This window comes from Biomphalaria glabrata, chromosome 2 (assembly GCF_947242115.1).
Source record: "Biomphalaria glabrata chromosome 2, xgBioGlab47.1, whole genome shotgun sequence".
In the NCBI taxonomy this organism is placed as follows: domain Eukaryota; kingdom Metazoa; phylum Mollusca; class Gastropoda; family Planorbidae; genus Biomphalaria; species Biomphalaria glabrata.
In genome coordinates, this window is record NC_074712.1 from 65,051,055 (window position 1) to 65,069,084 (window position 18,030).

At 36.8% G+C, this 18,030-nt stretch overlaps 1 long non-coding RNA gene across 5 annotated transcripts; it reads left to right on the forward strand.

Annotated features, from left to right (window-relative positions):
- The first annotated feature begins 1,107 nt into the window (after positions 1-1,107).
- On the forward strand, positions 1,108-17,238 carry LOC129924806 (uncharacterized). Of its 5 annotated transcripts, XR_008776741.1 has the most exons (9): positions 1,108-1,258; positions 5,483-5,673; positions 12,622-12,730; positions 13,189-13,498; positions 14,166-14,298; positions 14,880-14,988; positions 15,780-15,901; positions 16,776-16,886; positions 17,151-17,238. It is a non-coding gene; the product is annotated as an uncharacterized LOC129924806 (long non-coding RNA). The 5 variants fall into 5 exon arrangements; XR_008776738.1 differs by lacking the exons at positions 14,880-14,988; positions 15,780-15,901; XR_008776739.1 differs by lacking the exons at positions 14,880-14,988; positions 15,780-15,901 and having other exon boundaries at positions 13,438-13,498; positions 17,151-17,169.
- Positions 17,239-18,030: the final 792 nt, after the last annotated feature.

Here is an 18,030-nt window from a genome sequence, read left to right on the forward strand (position 1 = left end):
CTGGTAAAAAGTTTGAACATGTCATTTCACCCATTCCCATTCTTGGATCAAGTTGAAACTTTAGCACAATTATTCTTTGGCGAAGAAAATACATGAATCAATAACAAAAAAAAATAACAAATTTGTACTGGGGAGGGGGGCGCGGTGGCATATTGGTTAAGCGCTCGGCTTTGTGAAGACTGGGATTTTGAATTTCGGTCCACCCAAATCTAATGGTGACCTGACTTAATTTGGGAAAGTAAAGGCGGTTGGTCGTTGTGCTGGCCACATGACATCCTGCTCGTTAAAAGTTGGCCATAGAAACAGATGACCTTAACATCATCTGCCTCATAGATCGCAAGGTCTGAAAGGGAAACTTTCCTTTTACAATATTGAAATTTATAGTTGCGAATGTCCAAAAAGTCCGTCACGCCGTTCCACAAGGGGGCCGTCATCAGTGTCTCGTTAGCTGGAGTGGCGGTCCTTGCACGGAACAGTGGCGGTTACAGTATAGGAATATGAGACAAGCTCCCCAAGTTAGCACTGTTCTCGGCCACTTGTAGCGAGTGGGGCCCAGGAACGGGGACGGTGCGCTGTGTACTGTACACGTCTAGGTCTGGTCTGGCCCAGTCAATCGATATGGCCGTCTACCGTTGGGAGCCCTCAGACCAGTGGCGTAGCTAAAGTGGGGGTAGGAGGGGGGAGCATTTCAAAATCCCCCCGGGTCCCCACTTGAGGGGGGCCCCCTAATGAGTGTTTTTTACATTGAAAGTTTAATATTAAGCAACTGCAGGGGCCCCCAAAGAGGCCAAGCCCCCCGGGCCCCCAATCGATGAAAAATTCCTAGCTACGCCCCTGCCTCAGACAGGACAGAGGTGAAGAGCCCTACGTCCAGGACTGGTAGTTAGATAAAAGCCTTTCTAACCACCAATGGGATAATGGCGCCTACGCCCTTCTGGACTTCACTGTAGGTAGACAACTAGAGCGTGACCGCTATGTCGAAGGCGCCGATTAGTCGCCGATTTTGGGTTGTTTCGTTTACGCACGCACTGCTAGTTTTTAAATAACGATATATACCTTTACTAACTCTGACCTAGAAGAGCGATAGTGAAGCTATTTTTAGGTGCTTATCATGGCTTATGATTATCTCATCTCCGCACCATGTTGGAATGGATTTTTTGAAAGCCTTCAAAATGAAACATATTTAGGCTTATGAATAAGATTCTAATGGGAATATTAATGTTTCAGCTGTAGAATATGGATATAAATAATGATTGGGGTAAGTAATTCTAGTAGTAAGTAGTGAAGTAGTAGACTAGACTACATTCTAGTAAATTCTAGTCACTTGTTGTCTTGTTACGACTTGTACTTGTACTACTTGTACTACACTTGTAGATCTAGATCTAGATAGTTAGATCTAGTAAGTAGAGTTATAGTTTATAGAGTAGATCTAGATCTATATAATAAGTATATTACTATATAATAAATAACTCTACGAAATAAATTATAGACTATAGAGATAGACTAGATGAAGATTCAAGATCTAGACCTAGACGACTAGACTATACTAGATCTAGAGTATTCTAGAGACGAGTAATCTAGACAAACTAGAATCTAGATAGTTACAGTAGAGACAGTACTACAGTAGAGTCTAGATCTAGAAAAAATCTAGAACTAGAGTTAACTAGACTAATCTAGGTCTAGAGTTTCTAGTAGCAATTTGGGTAGCAATTTGTATAAATTTGTTGAATTTGTCTCATTAACATTTGACAAATTTGAGACCAATTTTTTTTAGTAGTGAAAATGAATAAAAAAATTGATGCTAGATCATGAGTAGATCCAGTATTGAATATATGTTAGAATAGATCTAGTGAAAGGGGAGATTGGAAGGCAACTAGATCTAGATCTAATCTAAAATAATCTAAATTATATGACGTGATATTTGGGTACTTGGGTTTACTCAAGTTTACTGTCATTGACCTCAAGTCCTGCTGGTCGAGATGCTTCTTCTAGTTGTGTGAAAAAACTAGCAATGTCAGACGTTTCTTTACCCAATAAGGCAATGTCATCGGCATAAGCAAGGTATTGTAGAGGTTAGCTGTATATCGTCCCTGTTGGTTGTGGACCCACAGTTGTGGATCTATCTGATCTGAAATCAGATTACTAGTCACCTAAGATTTCTTCTGAGTATTTTCCTAGCCTCTTAGTTATAAGCCTAGACAGGATCTTATGTCACATTTAGTAGAGAGATTCCTCTGTAATTGCAGCACTTTAGCTTGGATCCTTTTTTTGTGTATTGAGATTATAAGAGCTGTTTCCCATTCTGTTGGTATTACTTCTTCTTCCCAAATTCTTGATATTAGTCTGTGTATTTGGGAATCTAAGTGTTCTCCTCCATATTTAATTAGTTGTGCTGTAATTTGGTCCTCTCCTGGTGCTTTGTGATTCTTTGTGGTCCTAATTATTTCTGATGTTTCAATGAGTGTTGGTTCACTAAGGGATCTGGTCCTCCAATGTGGCAGTTCATATTCTCCATTGTCCCCTCAAAGTATTCAGCCCATTCCACAATAAAATAATTCAAATAATTCAACCGTTTTACTAGAAATAGTTTTACCTTTCAGCAAAGGAAAATGTCAAAATCTGTTTTCACTTGCTTGCCTGGAAAAATGGGAAAGTTTTGTTTGAAAAGATTTAGCATGCACATACATTTCATGTGCAATACCTCCGAAGAAAAAAAAGTCTTCCACTCTTCATTAGAAATATTAGTAGCAAAGTCATAGTCAATGTCCTTTAAGGAACGTAACAATTTCTTCCTTGAGATCCAATATTCTACTCAATATCTTGTCCATGTTAAGCCAGCAGACACTACTGTGGTACCGATCATTGGAATGTTTTATTTCCAAATCTTCAAGTACTTCTCTGAGTTTCAATCTTTGACTGGATCTTTAAAATATTGCAAATAAGAATTTACGCTAGGTTTAGTTTAGGCTTTTTAGAATGATGTGTAGAGACTATTTCTTTCACCTCTTCATCATAACTGATAAGAATCAGAAATTTCAATAATTTATATAGATATTTAAAATTAGTTATTTTTTATATATTAGCATTCTTTATATGTATATTCTATGAGCTCACCTAATTTCTGTAGGTATGCGCAGGTCGCATAAAACAGTTAGGCGGGTCTCATGTGGCCTGTGGGCCGTAATTTGCACACTTCTGATCTAGCATATCCGATCAATGTCTCTTATCTATGAGTATATGATCTATTTGATTCTGGGTGTTAAATCGAGTGAGATCCAGGTTACCTTGTGAATACTCTCATGTTAAAATTTAGTGTTGCAGATAGACATTCCTTTTCCTGATGCAAAATTCAGTAATCTTATGCCATTATTGTTGGACTATTCATGTAAGCTTTCTTTGCCAATTGTTGGTCTGTATGCTGGTTCTTTTCCAATTTTTGCATTAAAATCTCCTAGGATTTATTTTGATGTTATGCTTTGGTGCTTCATCATAAATTCTTTCCAGTCCATCATAGAAGGCTTCTTTTGTGTTATCATCTGCATCTTCAGTAGGGGTATGGACATTGATGAATAATATGTTGAAGAATTTTCCTCTCAAACGTAGTGAGCAGAGTCTATCACTTACAGGTGTAAGTCCAATGACATTACCTGCAATTTTCTTTTTACAGCAAAACCTGTACCTAAGTTAATGCTTCCACCACTATAAAATATAGTATACTCCTTAGTTCTGAGAATGTTTTTCCACCTGGTTTCCTGTATGGCTACAAGAGGTATCCTTTATTTCTTTAACACTTCAGTAAGTTGGGCTAGCGCACCTGCTCTATAAAGGCTTTGCACATTCCATGTTGCAAAACAAAAATCATGTCTTTTCCAGGCCAAGGCTGTTTTCCTTTGAGATCTGTCCAGGTTTTCTTGTGAGTAGAAGCTTTCAGGACAGTATTTGTTTTTTATATGACAAAGTAGTTAGCCCTGCGCACAACCTTCTGGGGGACTGCCCCTTTCATCTCTCTGGATAGCTGCCTTTATTTTTGGGTAAGGTGCCATAGCCTTTGTTGATCCCTCCACTAATTTCTCACAATTTATTGAATTAGAATTAGAAAAAGCTGAAAAGAAAGAGAGGGATAAACTTGAAACAGATATAGGGGAATAAGAGAAAGAGATGAAAGAGCAGCTCAACGAGCTCATCAAAAACAATTAAAAGACTTAGAACTCAAACAAAAACAATTAGAAACCAAACAAAAAGAAAGTGAGGAATGGATAGAATTAGCAAAAGTAGAAGCAGTCAAAGTAAACCCTAATATATCGACCCAACAAACATCTCCAAATTCCATAACTTTAATATCAAAGAGGAAACTCTTGAAAATTACTTGGATCAATTTGAACACATAGCATCAACCTACACAATGTTTAGTGAAGAAATGGCAAAACAATTATTATTCTGTCGGGAGAATCTTCTCTCAATATTAATTGGAAAAAAAAATATTTGTTTGGTTTTGTATATTGTAATTCTGATTCTCTCTAATAGGCCTTCTGTAAACACTGCTCAACAGAACACATCTAACTCAAGAACTTGACAACAAGAGTTCCACTTTCTTCTAGACACATTACATAAGCAACAATGTTTTCATTAGCTTTTTCACGTTTGACATTAAGAACTCTAGCAATTGTTATTATTATTTATATTGTCTGATTTAGATCAATAATATGTCTAATCTGGGTCTGTCGAGTTTGTGTTGATCAGAAGATTGATTGTTTCTGTACACATAGTATTACTCTTATTAACAGACTTACAGATCTTGACATATGTTGGGAAGCATGGTCCAGAGGCTAAGTACGTTTGTGTTGGCTACCTAATAAGTGGGCTCGAGGTTCGACACCCAACTTGAGCAAAGCACCGAAAGGCATCACGGAAAACCTTCTCCCAGATACCCCCTCCCCTCCACTGGTCCACAAATGAGATTGTTTCTTTTAAAGTTTTTTTTTATGTTCCTTGAAAAATGAAGTTTATGTAGTAATCCAAACCTCCTCTAGGGTGGTGGGGATCCCAAAGTGCATAACATATGACCAGGGAACCATGTAATAAAAATTAGTTACAAACATACCTGGGAGCATGGGTGCTGAGTCGTAAAAGGCTTGGCTTCCAAACTGAGGGATATTGAGTTCAAATACAGATGAAGACTGTGTTTTGAACTTCTGGAATCAAGGATGCCTTAGAGTCCACTAAACTCTAATGCCTACCTTATATGGGTTGCCTAAATCAGCAAGGGAAACCAATGACTTAGCAGAGTAATCTGAGTTTAAGGCAATAAGAAACAGTCGTAATAAATATAGTTTGTTAAGATGTTGACCATTTGTCTATATTTCAAAAGAAATTGGACTGAAAACTTGATTAGTTGTAAAGAAAAAATTTAACCCAAGAAACTTAAAAATGTTTAATTCAGCTATCAGAATGCTTAACCTTATATATCTTTTTTTTTTTCAAGAATAGAGATGTAATTCTGCTGTGTCCCCGTGAGTTGGAAACCAGTAAGCAAGTCTTCTAATAGAGGTCTGATAGAGTCATGTACATCAAGCGATCAGCACTAAAAGATGTGGACCTGATGTGGTGTCAAGCTGATGAAGCTTTTGCTTTCTTCTTTTGGCTGTTCGTTTAACACAAGACAAAGCACAGACTGTAAGATTTTTTTCCATTTTATGTTAGATTTTTGTTTTAAATTTCTTTTTAAGATTAACTTCATGTTTCTTCACTTAACCTCATGTAAGTAAGACTGTCTAAAACTTTGATTCCATGAGTGGTACTCAGACATTGGTCTTTGAATGAAGCTTGCAATCTCTTGGTTAACTGAAAACACAAATTGCAGTCTCACTTCGAAACTGAATGATGCATACATATTACATATATAAAGACTGTTTCTGGGGTTACTGGTTATTGCCCTGCTTGTTACAGTCCCTTATTGTGTTTATATAATTCACTAATTTCTCTTATAAAAATGTGGACCCTAGTGCTTCACATATGCTATATGTATGTATTGTTCATTGTTTCAGCATTTAGCGTCATGTTGAAACTGGCAACAAAAAAATAACAAAAAATTAAAGAAGCAAATTTGTTCAAGCTATTAGCCCATAATATTTTTCTTTCTCTCTTTCTTCCACTTCTATTGAACATGCCAAATATTAAAAAAACAACTCTTTGGTTACTGAACTCCAACATAGCAAAAAAACTGTTATTCAATGGATACCAGCTCATATACAACTAGCAGGAAATGAGAAGGCTGACACACTCGTCAAGAGTGGGAGAACAAACTCACAAGTAAACTCTGCACTCTATCCAGAAGAAATGAAGAAATTAATTGTAGACAAAATAAATGAGAAATGGACGAGCTCTCATCCAAATCACAAGAAAGATGACGATTACTATAAGCTATCCCGACAAGACCAACATATAATCTTTCAACTCAGGACCGGACACAACAGAATGCGACAACACATGTTCCGGAAGCTCAAAATTGGAACCAGTGAAATCTGCCCATGTGGAGTATCACCAGAAAATGCCGACCACGTCCACCAAAACTGCTCTCTCTACCAAGAGGCCCGTATAAGACATTGGCCCCAAATCGCCCCAATAGAAAGAAAACTATATGGAGAGCTCCCTGATTTGGAAACCACTGCACAGTTCATCTCATGTATTGGTCTAGTCATATGAACACTCCAACATAACAATGAGAATGATGAAGAAGAACTCTGTGGTGCTTAAAACAAGAAACACTGTTTTTGTGGCTGTTCTAAAGCCTGAGCTGGATTATGTACATTAAATAAAAATAAAATTCATCAAGATTTTCTAGTTTGTATGAGACTTTATTGAGTTTCTGAAATTTTTTCAATTTTATGCTCCAGACTTGTAGCAAGAACACTAAATTATTTATGTAACTACACTTGAACCACTGAGACATGATCTGACACCATTTTCCCTTTTTACTTAGAAATATAATAAACACAAAAAGTGAATTAATAAAGGAAATTTCACAGAAGTTGATTCATCGCAGACAGAACCAATTACCACAAAATAACCAAGACTGTATGGCAGTGTAGAACAGCTAAAAAGTAAACAGCACATTTTTTTCTATGGGACAGGTTGTGGTGACTAAGTGGTAAAGCACTTGGCTTTCAAACTGAGGGGTCTCGAGTTTGAATCCGAGTGATGACTGGGTTTTTAATTTCAGGATTTTAAGGGCGCTCCTGAGTCCACAAAACTGTAATGGGTACCTGGAAATAGTTGGGGACATGTAAAGGCCATTGGTCATTGTGCTGGCCACATGATACCCTCATTAACTGTGGGCCACAGAAACAGATGACCTATACATCATCTGTCTTATAGATCACAAGGTCTAAATGAGGAAAAGTGGGCAGCTAAAGAGCCTAAAAGTCAGCAACATAAATGTGGCTTGAAGAAGAATGAATTAAAGCTCTCGTTTTATAAGGTTACATCCTGACAAGTTGATTTTATAAAGAAACAATGTTGTAATACAGAAATATAAGATCACAATATAGTTTCTCAATACATTGAGCCTCTAATAAGAAAGAAATGTAACAAGCAAAATAAAAAATAAACAAAGCTTATAAAATAGCTGCACATTTACAGGCACATATCTCAATACTGTTAGTTCTATTTCACTTTTCACATTCTTCTTCTTCTTCTTCTAGCCAGCTTTATTGCTGTGAGCTCTTTTGTAGACTGTGCCAAGGAAAAAAAGTGTGCCGTTTTCTTCAGTTGTTCAGCACTGCCATACAGGGTGTTGGTTATGTTGGGCTGTAGTGGAAGTAGGGTCTGCCTAAGGTGGATTAGGGAGGGGCATTCAAAGAGGATATGGTTTACGGTTTCAAAGGGGTGGGCGCAGTGTCTGCAAAGGGGTAGTTGTATGGAGTTTATTTTGTTCAGGTGGTAATTTAATAGTGGTGTGTGTCCTGTTCTTAGTTGGAAGATTGTAGATTGTTCTTTGCGGGGGAGGAAGTTAATACTGTCCAGTTTGTTAGGCGTAGTCATTTCTCTGTACATGGCTCTGCCTGTGTTTCCTGATGCCCATTGGTTGAGCCACTCCTCTTTGTGATTGTTGACTAACATTGACCTTAGGGTGAGGTAACAGGTCTATCTGGTTGTTCTATAGATGAACCTGCCTTTGATAGCTTATCTGCCTTTTCATTTCCCATGATGTCAATGTGTCCAGGGATCCACTGTAGTGTGATATTGATATTTAATTTTGATATCATCTGGTGGATTATCACAATGAGTGTTGTCAACTCTCTTGGGCTGTTTGAGGTGCTGCTGTTAAGTGCTTGCAGAGTAGATTGGGAGTCTGTAAAGACAACAATATCTGATGGTGGTTGCACTCCTTCATATAATTTGTTTTCCACTGTCTGAAGTGCTATGGTAATTGCCTCAATTTCGCCTTGGAAGTTTGAGCAGTAATCGCCACAGGGTGTGCTTATCTCAAAGTGTTTATTTTTAGGGAAGACCAGGAAGGCACCAAGACCAGCACTGATGGTAGCTTTGAAAGCCGATCCGTCTGTATAAATATGGAAAGCTGTTTTTTGATAGCTTTCGATTGTTTCAAGCGTGCCTACTTTGAGCTTCAGTGGATTTAATTCTTTGTTAAGGTGTTATTTAGTAAATGTATTTTGATGGTTGGTTGTTTGTAGTTTAGTCCGGGCGTAATGTTTGAAAACCTGGTAATTTTTTCTCTGTTATTGGGTAGGTGGTGTTTTAGGGCTAGTTCATCAGTAAGTTAATTCAGAGTCTTTTGCTTTTTTGGTTGTTTTTCCTATATTTCCTCCAACCTTCTGTATCTCTCAATAGCTTCTAATGCTGCTCTGTTGCGCCTTAACTTAAGAGGTTCAATATTGGAGTCTATTTCTCAGGCTGCTGTGGGAGTAGTTCTCATACCTCCACTAATTAGCCGCAAGGCTTGGTTTTGGATTGTATCTAATGATGATTGATAGGTTTTGTTGGCAGCTACTTGAATGGAGAGACAGTTATCCATTACAGATCTGACATATCCAGTGTATAACTGTCTTAAGGTTTTCTTTTCAGCTCCCCAGGATGTTCCTTCTAGGTGTTTTATTATGTTTAATCTTAGTGATACCTTTTCTTTTAAATCTGCCATAAAGTGTTTTAGAGACAGTCTTTGGTCTAGTTTTACACCAAGATATGTTGGATTTTCTTCTTTATTTATTGGCTGAGAGTCTATTTTTAGGATGTAGTTTCTTTTTGCTGTTTTGTTGCTGTGGCTAAAGATTGAATAAACTGACTTTTCTTTGTTTATTTCCATTTTCCATAATTTTGAATATGTGGAGATAGTTGTGAGGGCTCTATTTAGTTTGGATCTAGTCAGCACTGGATATTTCTCTGTAGTCCAAATTAAAAGATCGTCTGCATAAAGTGCCTTATTGACCGAAATGAGGTCCGAAAGGTCATTCATGAAGATTAGAAAGAGAGTGCAGCTAAGGGCTGAACCTTGTGTAGTCCTTCTTCCAAACTTTTTTTACTAGAGATGGCACCTTCGAATTGGGTTTGGATGGTTCTGTTTTTTAAGAATGCCCTGATCCAGCTGTACATTTTTCCATGGATGCCCATTTTTTTCATCTTCAAAAATAGACCTTTTCTCCACGCTCTATCATAGGCTTGCTGCAAATCTATAAATACTGCTGTAGTGTGCTTGTTTTCATGAAACCCTTCTTCTGCGTCCTGGATAAAACGAAAGAGGTGATCTTCTGTTCTACTTGCTTTCCTAAAGCCAGCTTGTGCATTGTGGAGTGAGCAAGTACTTTCTAGCCACCAATAAAGTCGGTTATTGATCATTTTTTCTGCCATTTTACCAATGTTGGATGTTAGAGAAATTGGTCTATAACTTTTTGAGTCTCCAGGTGGTTTATTTTTCTTTAAAATGGGTATTATGTTTGCGGTTCTCCATTCCTGTGGTATGTCTCCAGTTTTCCATGTTTGGTTGATAAAGTTAAGTATACAGTTTTGGGCCTGTGGTCCTAGTCCCTGAATCATTTCATTTGTTATTTTATCGTTTCCAGGGGATTTTCTTGACTTGAGGCTTGAGGGCAGTATTGAGCTCATGTAGAGTGAAGGGAGTGTCAAAGATCTGACAGTTGACTGTTGGAGCTTTTTCTTCTTTCTTTAAGATATTACTGAAGGCCTGGTCCAGTTGTTTTCTTGGCTTTGACTTGTTAATGCTGGCAAAATATTTATTGAAGGTTTCAGCCTTTTTAAGGTTTTCTGTTATTATGTCGTCAGTGCCTTTTATAGGTTGGAAGTTTGTTATTTGTTTCTTTCCTGTTAACCGGTGCAGAAGGGTCCAGGCCTTTCGACCATCCTTGTTTAGATGTAGTTGTTCGCATGTTGTGGTCCACTTTTTCTTTTTTTTCTGTTTTAATTTTGTATCTTATAAGCCCTGTCAATTTGTTGTATGTTGTCTTGTTCTCTCTAGTAGGTTTTTTTTCTATAGTCTTCCTGGCCATGTTTCTTTCTTTTACTAATTTATCTAATTCAGGTGTCCAAAAAGGTTTGTATTTCTTAACTTGGCCTCGAGGGATGTGTTTTTTTGCTGCTTGTAAGATGTTGGAGACTATAGTTGTGTAGATTGAATTGACGTCTGTCTCAATTATGCTTGATAGTCTTGTGTCTGTTTCTTGTGAAAAAGCTGCCCAGTTAGCTTTTTTATAGTTCCATCTAGTTGTTTTGTTGGATTGGTATCTACCTGGCATTCCAATATTGAGGAGTATAGGCCTGTGGTCACTACCTATGTTTTCAAGTACTGTTATTTTAGAAGAGTTGGTAATGTCTGTAGAGATAAAAGTTAGGTCAGGTCTGCTAGTTGTGTTGTGTGCTCTGTGGAGGAAAGTTGGAGGTGAAGTTTTGTTTTGCAGAAGTTGTAGGTTAGAGGCATTTGTTACATCCTATATTTCTTTGCCACGCTTGTTGTAGTGTGGGTAGCCTAGGGAAGGTGTGTGTGCATTGATGTTGCCAGCTATTATTGTCCTTGTGTAGTGTGGTAGTTGTATGTCTATTTCTGCTGTTGATGATGGTGGGCAATAGTAGTTTTTGATGTTGTTCCTCCTCTCCAAAGAAGTATTTCCTGCGTGTCGATGTCTGTATTGTTCTGTATTTGTTTTACTGTGGCTTGTGTGTTGTTTCTTATGATGGTCATAATTCCCTGACATTTGGTGCAAAGGAATCTGTACTGTGTGTAGCCTGTGATGTTTATTTTTTTCTTGGGCAGTAGTGTTTCTTGCAATAGCGCTATGTGTATATCATGCTTCTTGAGTATGTGTTGGAGTTCTGTTGTCTTGTTTTGTAGGCCTAAGATGTTGAGTTGCAAAAGGTTTAGGTGTTTGCTGCTAGTCTGTTTTTTATTTCCAGTAGCTGACTTATCACAGGCAGTCCTGGAAGAAACTGCCATGCGCAGACCTTTTACGAGGCGACGTCTGAGCTCTAATGGATTTTTCGTTAAATTCCTTGGCATTTAGTGTAGGCTGGCTGTTTCCTCAGGCTTTTTAAAAATCTATAAATATATATAGTCCCCGCATTTTAAGGGAGTTTTCGGTCTTGGCAATTTTCTCCAATACTGACATAAAAGGAAACATCTAGGTCTGAAGACTGTAACCGGAATATCCATGGGACAAGGTGGGGTTGGCCAATGGTCCATTCTCCGCCATCCATAGAGCTCTCCAAATGGAACTTTTCTGCAGTAGAAAGCTTAAAGTGGACTGTGCCTTGGGTATGCCCTGTGGAATCGTCACATCCTGGATCCAGGCCCCTTCACGATATCACATTCACCAGATCCAGAAAAAAAACACTTCATGATGGATTTATATCTAGTATTAGAATGTAGTGAGACAAGGACCTCTGTCTGGTGTAGTGCAATCCAGACCTCCGTCAAAAAGCACCTAGAGGGGGGGAAGGTCCACTATTATTCACTTAGTGAAATGCAAGTGGAAAGGCAGTGGGGTTATTTATTTCTCTTGGTCATTTCCAAGCCCCGATACCCACACGGGGGAGTATCGCCACAGAGTGGAGGTTTGGAGAGTTTTCCTTCTCCTAGATGGGTTGCGTTATTTAGGCTGACGTGCCCCATCAACACGAAGCTAAACTGGTTTTGAGGCGCCAGTGTTCCGCCTTTCATCCTTTCTCCTGTCAGTTTGTAACAACACATCAAAAAGGAAAGTTCCCCTTTCAGACCTTGTGGTCTATAGGACAGATGATATAAAGGTCATCTGTTTCTGTGGCCTATTGTAAGTGAGGGTGTCATGTGGCCAGCACAATGACCAACCGCCTTTACTTTTCCCCAATTAAAATTACATGTAGCCAATAATCATTTAACTCTTTGGTTAATTATGTTTTGTTAAGGACAATGAATAATAGTGCTCTGTTTCAACTTGATCTGAGTATGGGAAGTGGGAGAATAACATGTACACAATTTTTATCAAAAAGTCAGTCAGACTTGATAAAAGCTTTATAAAAAGTATATTGATATAGACTAGTTTAGGTAACCAAGTGAGCTAAAAGATAAACAAAAATTGTGATGTTTGTGACTCATGGAGTTTTTATTTGTATTTTAAGGATCGTCATACCATTTTAAGATCCTGGGATGTGAAAGACTTTGCACCGGACTGTCGTCAGTATCTTTACCTCTTCCATGCCGGCAATAAAATACATCTGAAACTTGTTGGTAAATATTTATTTTTTATTATATTGCTCTAGATCTAGATCCTAGAGGCTTTTTTTGCAGTCTGTAAATGTTTATTTTTAATTTTCAAACATTAATATAAAAATAATTTTTTGTTTTATTATAATTGCTTTGTGCTATATTATAAACAAAAAATTTATAAAAGTCTAATCAAAGCATTCTTTTCACCCCGAATGGCAAAAAAAAAAATTAATTCCATCTAAACGTGGAAAATAATTAAGGATTCAAAGAGTTCTAATGGGTACCTGACTTTAGTTAGGGAATTGTAAAGGTGGTTGATCATTGTGTTGGCCACATGACACCCTCATTAACCATGGGCCACAGAAACAACATCTACCACATAGACCGCAAGGTCTGCAAGGGGAACTTAACATACATTTAATGCTTTACTTTTTGGTATAAACTTAAGTTTGTTAGCTTCAACTAAATAATGACTTAAGGGGAGACTAACGCTCTGAAAACAATAAATTGGGAAAAAAAGATTTGAATGCTGGGACAAGAAGCCCCTGGATGAGGCTGCCAAGTGATTGGTTCAAATTTCACACAGTTCAGGCCAAACTCTTAGGCCCTTACTCAAATAGAGTAATGTTATTAATATATTTACATTTTGACATCAAAGTTTGTACTTCACCGATCATATTGTGCGTAAAGATGGGTTAGGTTAGATGAGTTCAGCTTTGCCTTGTTAGCCAACAACTGTCTGTATCCTGGACTGTCCACACTTGTATTATTGCTGGTACACTTTCAGCAGTAAGTTGACTTTAAAACATTCCTAAGTTATGACTGTTTTAGTTTTCAACTTCCTTTTAAAATAACTCTAGAACAAAATGGTGACAAAATGAGCCTTATAAACTCAAGAACCCTACATATAACAAATAATTTAAAAGTTTTTAAAAACAATTTTTGAAATTGAAAAAAAAAAAAAAAGCTAAACATGTTCTCAGTGTGTTTTACAGCTCATTGCATTGCACTATTAGTTCATTCTAGATTTTTCTTTGTTTCTGGCATTCATCAAAACTGTATCTAGTTAAACTACCAACTATGTCATTTCTTTGGGCAGCTGCTGGAAAGGGTGGGTGCCTAATGTAAAGCTTGGCATTTCTTAAGATCAATAGAGAGGCAATAATGTTTGGGCAGCCCATGTTTTTAAAAAATCTAAAGCTAAGGAACTAAGCAGAAAGATGGTCAACAGATCTTTGTGGTGCCCCAATGGTCTAACATGCTAAAGGATAGGTAAATGTGATGAAGGAATGCAGCTTGGAAAAGAAATATTGTCTCTCTCAGCAGATGAAGATTAACAAACATTTCATTCTGAAATTGATTTAACATTTGTAATGTGTCTCTCTAACACCAGAATATAAAACTCTATAAGACTTGGAATAATCTAATTAGTTTCTTACTTCCAATGCCACACCAGGTGAGCCATAGCAGCAGACGTATAGAAGGCATGCTGGGAATGAAATTCATCACATACAGCTGCAAAAAATTGTTTTCATTGGTAATTATGTGGGCTACACTTACCCACAAGCCTCAGCTGATGCTCACCAAAGGTCAGTGTATGCAAGTATAGTTTTGTTCATTGATACAATAGATAAGCAGTTTTTATGATTGCTTTATTATATTAAGCAGATCCCTTTAAAAAGAGTTACTTCAAAATGTATTGGTCCATCAGTCATGTGAATAAAAATGTTTTCATAGCCAATTGACATAATTATTAAAAAAAAAAAAAGTTCCCCTTTCAGACCATGTGGCAGATGATGTAAAGTTCATCCGTTTCTCTGGCTCATGGTTAAATAGGGTGTCATGAGGCCAGCACAACAACTAACCGCTAAACCCAAAGATCCCAAAATTAGAAATTCGAGTCTTTGACAGGATTTGAACCCGGGACCCCTGGTTCAGATAGCTAAGTGCTTTACCACTCAGCTACTGCGCCTCCAATTAACAAAAGCAGAATCTTGTCTTGTTTTTCTAAGTACTATTCATGCGGCGTTGTTCTGAATATGTTGCATCTTGGCTATTTTGTCATCAAGTATACCTGCTAGCACGGCGTTGCAGTAGTCAAGGCAAGAGAGTATGAATGCCACAGCGGCGTTGTTCTGAATATGTTGCATCTTGGCTATTTTGTCATCAGGTATACCTGCTAGCACGGCGTTGCAGTAGTCAAGGCAAGAGAGTATGAATGCCACAGCTAGTGTTTTTGTTGAGTCCGTTGTTAAATATGGTTGGATCTTGTGTTAAAAGTTACTTTTTTGTTTGTTTTGTAAAGGCTTTCAATTATAATATATAATTTAGTACAGACAACATTTTTTCATCTTTGTCTACAGAAAGAAAAATGAAACCTAACTTTTGATGATATAATATTGCTAACAATCATTGCTGTCATCTTATTCTGAGCTACCTACTTCTTAATATTACTAGCTCAACACATTTGGATCTACTAGTGGACCTCTTTTAATAGTTCATTTCACAGAACACTTTTTCATTAATGTGGCTGTAGAGAGATGTTCCTTTCCACATGTGTCCCATGTTAAGGTGACATTTGGCATGCTTTTTTTTCCAGAACTGAGGCAAATCTTTTTCGCTGTCCATACCTTTCTTGGTTACCATTTCTTTACATAGTGTGGTGTAGGGCCTTGCGTTTCCTGTTGTCAACATCATTGTCCACTGCTTTGAGGTCCTGTTTGATTACATCAACATATCAAAGGGTGGGGACCATCAGTTCATCTTGAACCTGTCGTGAGTTGTCCATAAAATTAACACTTGGTATATGATTGTCCTTCAGGCATGATCAAGCCAGCTCAGACGTCGTTGTCTGAGGATTGTAAAGATACTTGGAAGACCAATTTTAGCAAGTAACTTTATAAATGTTATAATATCATTAGCTCTTGATACCTCATCATCATCAGCAACTTACATCATTCTATAATTTTAGCTACATTTTGTAACTTCAGCTATTAATGTTACTAAAATATAACATTATCAGCTATTGATGTAATTATATTGAAAGTTACCTACATCATGATATCAACAGTGATGTTATAATAATACAAGATACATCAGTATCTGGTCAGCATGAAAGAGAGATGAGTGCTGATGTTGGAAAGCCCAGCTATCACACATTTTATGCGCAGATTTTTCCCCAGTAATGGAGAGGTTAGTCCATATCAAATAGAGGGCAGTAGAGCTTCTCTATTCCATTTTTAAATGATTCTTGGCCTCCTTCAGTCATAAAGACAAAGGTTCATCTCATAGAACACTTTTTCAACTTAGCAGTTTTATTCCATAAATCCATGGTGTTGTTTTTTCACTCTGCTCTATATGAAGCTTTTCAAAATCAACACCAATAGCATGGAGAAAAAAAGCAAAAGCACATGATAGACCCTCATGGAAAGCAAGCATAACAGAAATGACCTGGATCACAGTTGAATATGATGCAATGTTTAGTGATCAAAAGTACCAAGCCTGTGACTGCAGATGTGTATCTAGGATTTAGGACTGGCCTCTTAAGGCACATGAGTAGTTGCAAAGGGAAAAGATCATCTATTGAGATGTTAAAGGATGTAGACAGACAAGCTTCATCCACAACAATATTTCTTGCAACTTATAACATTTTTATCTTGCATATCTTTGTCACACTTATTATAAGATTACTCTCTAAACCACAATAGTACAAGTTGCCTTATTTACAATACTGTTTGCTTACTGTCAGAATACTAAAAATAGCCATCTATGTTGTAATATCACTAGCTATTGATAACTTATTATCCATGGTTAGATACCAACTTCATTATTTAAATAAGTACCTTCTATTCATTATACTCATTAAAATAGAGAGGCAGGATAATATTTAAAGAGTTTTAAAAAATGAACATTTTCTGGGATTTTTGAAAGTTATAAGGAAAAAAAATTACATACTACACATTTTCAGTGTCAGAACACTAAAGTCTGCAGAAACTGAAGTAAATCCTTTTTGTTTCAACTTACCTGTTTTATGCCATAAATCCATTTTTTTTTCACTCTGCGCTAGAATGTTGAGTCAGATATTGAAGCCAGAGCTTTGTATCTAAGTCAAAGACCACTAGTATTTGACAGTGTTTACAGAGGACAAGATGTCCCAGCTCAGTCCAAAATTCATAAAGTAAGTATAAATATTTATTAAATTATAAAAAAATGTTATGTATAGAATTAAATAAGCAAAGGGTTTACAATAGGTCTAGTGCAAGATACATTCTAGGATAACAAATCTATATACCAGTGATTATAGGCATGAAGAAAGTCAGTATACCATTGTTCTTAGAGGAAAACTTTAAAGACCAGCTCCTACAAATAAATAATATTTGCTACTTTGTCAAAATGTGTTTAAAAAGAAAATTTGTTTACAATTTCTTTCTGTTCTAATTAGGACTGTGTCTCAGCGAAGCATAAGAGTTGATCTTGGATTCAAACAGTCAATGAATGTTTAGGCATTCATAGTGAAAATACTGCTAACTCATCAGGTAAATATTATTCCTTTTCCTTTGTGAAAGTTTGTGTATTAGAAATTGCTAGCTAGAATCAAAAGTTATTGATTCTCAGTAAATAATTGTGTAGTAAATTTTCACCCAGCCAACATAGATTAAAAATAAAAATAAGTATTTCAAGACTTTCATCTTATATAGAACCAGAGAAATAGAAAAAAAATATGGTAAAAGAAACATTTAAAATGCAATATTATGAAATGAGCTGGGCTCAAAACTGGTCTTTGGAAAATGCAGAAAACTAAAGTGAAATCTAATTAGAAGCAGTAGACCAAGTGAAACATTATTACAAGAAGTAAATGAAACTGACACACAAGTTTGAGTAGTTAACCAAAGTGTCAATAGCTGTAGAAGTGGACAACCAGATGACAGTTTAATACAGGCAGAAAACCAAAATTGCATGCCAATTTTAATACTAAATCAAACATCTCAGTACAATCAGTAAGACATGCATGAAACCAGGTCTATGTCTACAATAATTGCATCTTAATTGTACCAAGATGCTCTGATATTTTGACCATGATGTTCTTATAGATGTAGTATAATGATAAGACATTTCTATTCTAATGTTCTGTAAGTTCTACCATGATGTTCTGATAGAAGTACCTTAATGATTAGGCATTTCTATTCTAATGTTCTGAATGTTGTACCATGATGTTCTGATAGAAATACCTTAATGATTAGGCATTTCTATTCTAATGCTCTGAATGTTGTACCATGATGTTCTGATAGAAGTACCTTAATGATTAGACATTTCTACTCTAA